We start from the raw sequence: 6,301 nt of genomic DNA, 5'->3' as shown, positions 1-6,301 counted from the left end.
TTCTGTGATGAGAAACTTTTTTGGAAAGACCAAGCAGAGAATAGAGGCATGAATTTTACAAGTTGGAAGGTTTTGGTTACTCTCAAAAAATTTGGTGGACTAAGCATTAAAAATTCTGTGCACAAACATCTCCTTGTTTGGAAAATTGGTGTGGCAATTTCTTAAACAACCTGAGAAATTATGGGTTAGAGTGCTGGTAGCTAAGCACATTCCTCTTCATAGTGATCTATGTTGTTTTACTCCTAGGGCTCTCATGTGTGGAATAGTTTGTGCAAAGCTTTTGGTTGGTTGAAAGAGGGCTTTTGGGTGGTGTATTGGCAGGCTTGATCAGAGTTTCTGGTTTGGTAATTAGAGAAAAGAAGAGAATTTAGTAAATGAGATTAATTACATTCATATAACTGATACTGGGCTTTGCATTTCATATAACGCAATAGTTCTTCTTCCTGACGTGCAGTCCCAACATGTTGTGCAATAGGACCTAGTCAGGTAAGAGGAACTGAATCCCCCAATAAGAATTCGATTTTCTCTCCATATGGTCAAACCCGAAGCTGATTTATTTTTCAAATAATCTGAGTCAGACGACCAGTGGGTCTAATTAGGTTCTGATAGTGATAGCAATGACGATACAAAGTTTGTCCCATAAACTCAACTATCATCTTTAACTTTCTCACGACATATATTGCCACCATGGTTACCACTTTCTAGCCAAGACCAAGTTCCAAGCTATTAATCAATACTGGACGTAGATGTTATGCAAATGGAGTCGATGCCTTTTGTTTCAGGGGTGATGATGACTGTAACATAGATGGGAGCACAGAAATAAGGGTTGGCCATAGATTCTATAGTAGAGAGTCCGTTCACCTTTCCATCAAGAACTATATCATTCATCGAAGTTTAGAGTATCAGGTGGATGAATCTGATTATCTGAAGTATCATTGTCGGTGAAGATATTATGTTGTAGGTTGTCGGTGGAGCATTCAGGTTGCATGTCGACAGAATATTAGTTATTGGGAGGTTCATAAATATAAAGCTATGCACACATGCTTAGTGCCAACAATGTTCCAAGATCATTCAAATCTCGACAACAACTTGATATGTAAAGTGACCATTTAATTTCCATGATAGAAGGTAATTTTTTTTAATTTTTGTCTTTGTTTTTGAAAAAATGGTTACATGTTATTGTTGTAAGATATTTAAAATTGGTTGATATATTAATCACTTTAGGTAATCCTTCAATTTCAATTAGAGTACTACAAGGGACAATATAGTAGAGCTACAGATTTAAGCCGTCATACAGAAAGATTTGGGTGGCGAAGCAAAAAGCAATTATTCAAATTTATGAGATTGGAAAGGGTCATACAACTATTTTTCGAGATTGTTGAATGTGTTTGAACAATATTTGCCAGATAGGATTCATGATATCAAGCTTGTGCCACGTCATGAAACCTTCAAGTATTGCAAGCCTCTAGCATCTATTGATGGCATACATTTATATGGGCAATATGAAGGAGTTCTGTTATTGGCTATTGCATAAGATAGAAACTCAAGAGTTCTTCTCATCGCTTTTGTATTGGTTGAGTCGGAGTCAACAGAGTCTTAGTTGTTCTTTATAAAGAATTTGCAGCAGCATAGCATGTCACAGCAAGATATTTTTGCCATATTTAATAGAGCTGGAGTCATACATACTACAATAGAAGAGAAGAATAATGGATGACATCCTCTAGAGACATACCATGCTTATTGTATCCGTCATAATGCTGCTAATTTCATGAGTTGGTTCAAGTGTAAAGAAGAAAAATGACTCCTGATGAATGCAGCATATTTTCAAATGAGGAGCAATACTTGGGTTATATGAGAGCGCTAAAAGATCTCAATTTGTGACGTGGGCAAATACGTTTTGTAAAGAGATTTGGGTGCGATACTGTGATTCAAGTCAAAGATTTAGCTACATGACTACCAATCTATTTGAGTGCATCAATGTTGTACCAAGGGAGATGCGTAACCTTTTCGTCGAAGTGAAAATCTCTAACTCAAGCTACATAGGTAAAAGTAGCCTCCTCTAAATAAGGAAGTAATGCAGCATGCGATCCTTCTACTCCTGAGTCCTTATTTCTCCTCGGAAATAGGACCTGCCAACTCTGTGTAATTTTAACATCAAGCTCAATTTAAGCCACCACTAACAATAATACCTATTATGTAAAGCATCTCTAAAACTCTATCAACCATAAATTACCATTCATCTCAATCATAATAAATTATAACAATTAGCTTAAATCCAAATATTTCTATATTAAATACCTCCCAATATCTACCAATAACACCTATTATATAAAATATCTCTTAAAATCTATCATCATAAATCAATATTTATCTCATTTCATAATAATCTACAACATGAAGTCTAAATCCAAAGATTTCTACATTAAATTTAAAAGTCTCCTAATTTATATATTATAAATATCTATTCTCTTATATATTAAAGTTATCATAAACTTATAACTATTAACTAACCAACTAATAACAATAATATAATAAACAAAAAATTAATTTAAATTTTAACCTGATCATCAATGTGGCCTATCATGTAAGCCCCAGAACTTTTGAAAAGTCTTATTATGAGAAAGTCTCAAATCCTACAGTTATTTATAGCCTTAATTTCAGAGATTATTTTATTATAGATAATTAAGGCAAGTTTTGATTTATTGGATTTGAGATAAGTTATGATTATTATCCATTTTTAAAATTATTGGATTATTTTCTATATTTAAAGTATAAAGTTGATAGTTATGAAATAATAAGGATTTTATATGATTTGGATTAGATAAGTAATATTTTAAATATTATTACTGCTATTTTGGAAAATGAAGAAATTAAGTATATTATTTCTAAATTTTGGATTTGGGCATTTTATTGAAAATAATTTGTGAAATTGATGAGAAAATAGTACTTTCTATGTACAAATAGTGTTGGATTTAATTTGGGTTTCAATTACTATATTACAAAGGATCAATGGATCCTATTCCAACATTAGTGAGAACCAACAGATGATTAGCCATGTACATGGACCCTTTTCACTGAGAGGATGGCTGGTAGCCATTGACAATGGTGATCCACCAACATACAGCTCGCCATGGAAGGAGACCTGCGTGCGTGAAGAGGAAGACAGTAGGAAAGCAAAACTTTAGAGACAGAGCATCTCTAAAACCTCAACCTGTTCTCCATTACTGCATAACAAGTATTATTGAATTCATGCTCTTTTACTCTTCGCAATTAAAACTAAGAACCACTATTGATATCCTGACTAAGAATAATAAGATAACCATAGCTTGCTTCAAGCCGGCAATCTCCGTGGGATCGATCCTTACTCACGTAAGGTATTACTTGGACGACCCAGTGCACTTGCTGGTTAGTTGTGCGGAATTACAAAGTGTGATTGTAATTTTCGTGCACCAAATTTTTGGTGCCGTTGCCGGGGATTGTTCGAGTTTGAACAACTGACGGTTTATTTTGTTACTTAGATTAGGAAAAATTTGTCTTTTTGGTTTAGAGTCTTTTACTTTCTTTTCAAAAAAAATTTTCTTCAAAAATATTATTTTTCTTTATTAATTATTAGTTTCTCATTGAGTCTAGTTTCATGTTTTATGTTTGGTGTCCTTTGTGTTTTTGTCATCTAAAAAATAGTTTTTCTCTGTTCAATCCTTGCATTTGTTGAATGTGTCTATGTTCTTGGGAATAGTTGCCCCTTTGTGTAAGACCCAGAACTTTTGAAAAGTCTTATTATGAGCAAGTCTCAAATCCTACAGTTATTTATAGCCTTAATTTCAGAGATTATTTTATTATAGATAATTAAGGCAAGTTTTGATTTATTGGATTTGAGATAAGTTATGATTATTATCCATTTTTAAAATTATTGGATTATTTTCTATATTTAAAGTATAAAGTTGATAGTTATGAAATAATAAGGATTTTATATGATTTGGATTAGATAAGTAATATTTTAAATATTATTACTGCTATTTTGGAAAATGAAGAAATTAAGTATATTATTTCTAAATTTTGGATTTGGGCATTTTATTGAAAATAATTTGTGAAATTGATGAGAAAATAGTACTTTCTATGTACAAATAGTGTTGGATTTAATTTGGGTTTCAATTACTATATTATTCCCAATTTTAAGTGAAATTACTAAAATGCCCCTAACCCTAATTTTCACCCAACACTCTACCCTTTCATCCTAACCCTCAGCCGCACCCCCTACCCTGTTTCTCCACTCTCACCCCAATGGCCACACACACACAGAATGGGAAAGGAGCTCAGAAATGGAAATCAGAGACGCAAGGGGGAAGATAGTCGCGCCAGCATGCTGGGCTTTGCCGCCACCATCCCGTCACCATCGCCATCCAGCCTGCCTCGCCACCGCCGCCGTCCCTGTCACTGAGAAGGGAGGTCACCATCGACGCCGTTTAGGGAGGAAGGAAGACCCGCGCAAGAGTCAGTGGAGGAGGAGCCTCGCGCGTCACCGTCAACTTGAAAGGGGGGCTGAGTTCCGCGCCGCTGCTGCTTGACGGGTTGAGCCTCGTCGCCGTTGAGGGAGCCACCGCCGCCGAATCCTAATCGTCGCTGCTGTCAGGAGGACGAGCCTGGAAGGAGAAGGACGAAGCCCGTTCTCGCACCGTCCTGCTCCGCCACCGCAGCTGCGTTACGCACCGTCGTGTGCCGTCGCTGCTGTCTGAACGGTCATCATTCCCTCTGTTCTGCTGCTCCGGTCTGCCGCCGCCACCGCTAGAGATCCGCCCGATCTGGTCTGAAGGAAAGAAGGAGGTTCAGGCCGCCGCTGCTACTTCCGTTGTGAGCTACTGCACCAGCCACCGCCACGGGTGTCGCTGCTGGAGAAGGGAGCTGCGCCCTCATGCTTCTGGCCACCGAGAGTGGTTCCGTGACTTCTGGGACCCCCGCCAAAGCTCCAGGCTGAGCCTCTACCGCCAGGAACACCTCGGCTGCCACCGAGTTCCGTTGCCGGTAAGGGGTTTTTAAGTTGGTTTTCGTTCGTTTAAGATTTCGGAAGCTTTATCGCCTCTATATGTGGGTTTCAGTTACCAACGCTGGAGAACCTCGCTGCCGTCACCGGAGAACTCTTCCGTTGATCCACCGGAGATTCTGGCCGCCGCCGGAGCTGTTGTCGGGGCCGGTTCGAAAATCGTAGCTGCCTCATTGTATTATTTCGGTAATAAATTATGTTTCAAAAAGCCTCGCGTTAGTGTTCTGTTGTGTTTAGTTAATAAATATGAGTTTTGATAACGTGGGGTCGAGTCCTGATTGTTGTATATTGCGATTAGTGTTGCGATGGTTATTGCGAAAGTGGCTGGGAGCTGAGGTTTTAGTTGCCGGTGATTTTGAATTGAGGCGGAAAGGACTCTGTGAGACGTTTGGGTTATGGAATTGCGTTTTGAGGTAGGGGCGCTTTCCAAAAACTATGTTTTGTGTATTGGAATTATTACATATGGATACTGATGTGAAATATTGTGTATTTGGTGATTGTATCTGCCTTATGTATTATTTGATTGACTTGAATGATTATGGATGTTGGTTTGGCTGAGTTGTTGTGCGGCTTTGTGAAATATAATGTTTTGAAGTTGATTCTTTAAAGATTTGAAATCTGAGTTTAAACCGTTGAGGATTGGTTTGAATTGAGTCAATTATTTCAATGATGTGAAAAGTCGAATGCACTTTTGAATTTAGCCTGGTTTATTTTAATTGATTTGGTTTTGGACAAATGATTTGTTATTGAACCGCTTCTTTAAAGCTTTGGAAATGAGTTATATCGATCGATATTGAGTTGATTTTGAAATGGTATCCTTGAGATACGCCACTGAGGCGATTGTTGGATTTAGCTTGCTTTAAATTGATTTCTGGTTTTGAGCTGTTGAAAAGGAATGAGAAATGGTTTAGTTGGGACCCGAACCGGGTGGCAAAATCCTAGCCTTGTTTGAAAAGTTATTTGAAAAGGATTGGATTTGAGAAGTTGTATTATTTGATTTATTAAGAGAATATTGATGTTTTCAAGCTTAAATTATTTAGTGAACTATTTTATCCAAAAAGAAACATGAAAGTGGTTTGATTCAAATGAACCGGTTCCGTTTCAAATGAGTTGATTTTTGGACCAGGTTGGAACTTGTGATTTTGTATGGCCGGTTTTAGAGTAAATTCAGTTTTATTTACTTGAACTGAGAATCTATGATTTTAAGAGTTTCAATGAATTTTAAGGAATTGATGTAAGTTGACCTTCCCTAAAGACTTGGGA

General features: G+C 37.2%; 1 long non-coding RNA gene across 1 annotated transcript in view; it reads left to right on the top strand.

Annotated features, from left to right (window-relative positions):
- The first annotated feature begins 5,098 nt into the window (after window positions 1–5,098).
- Window positions 5,099–6,301, top strand: part of LOC110275914 (uncharacterized) — a 3,038-nt gene continuing 1,835 nt past the window's right edge. Inside the window, exons 1-2 of the long non-coding RNA XR_002368286.2 lie at window positions 5,099–5,224; window positions 5,337–5,451. This is a non-coding gene — a long non-coding RNA (uncharacterized LOC110275914). The remainder of the gene's footprint in view (window positions 5,225–5,336; window positions 5,452–6,301) is intronic.

The sequence above is a fragment of the Arachis duranensis genome, chromosome 9 (genome assembly GCF_000817695.3).
Source record: "Arachis duranensis cultivar V14167 chromosome 9, aradu.V14167.gnm2.J7QH, whole genome shotgun sequence".
NCBI classification, from domain to species: Eukaryota; Viridiplantae; Streptophyta; class Magnoliopsida; order Fabales; family Fabaceae; genus Arachis; species Arachis duranensis.
Note: the sequence above shows the minus strand (reverse complement) of the source record. Positions and strands in the feature narration are given on the sequence as shown.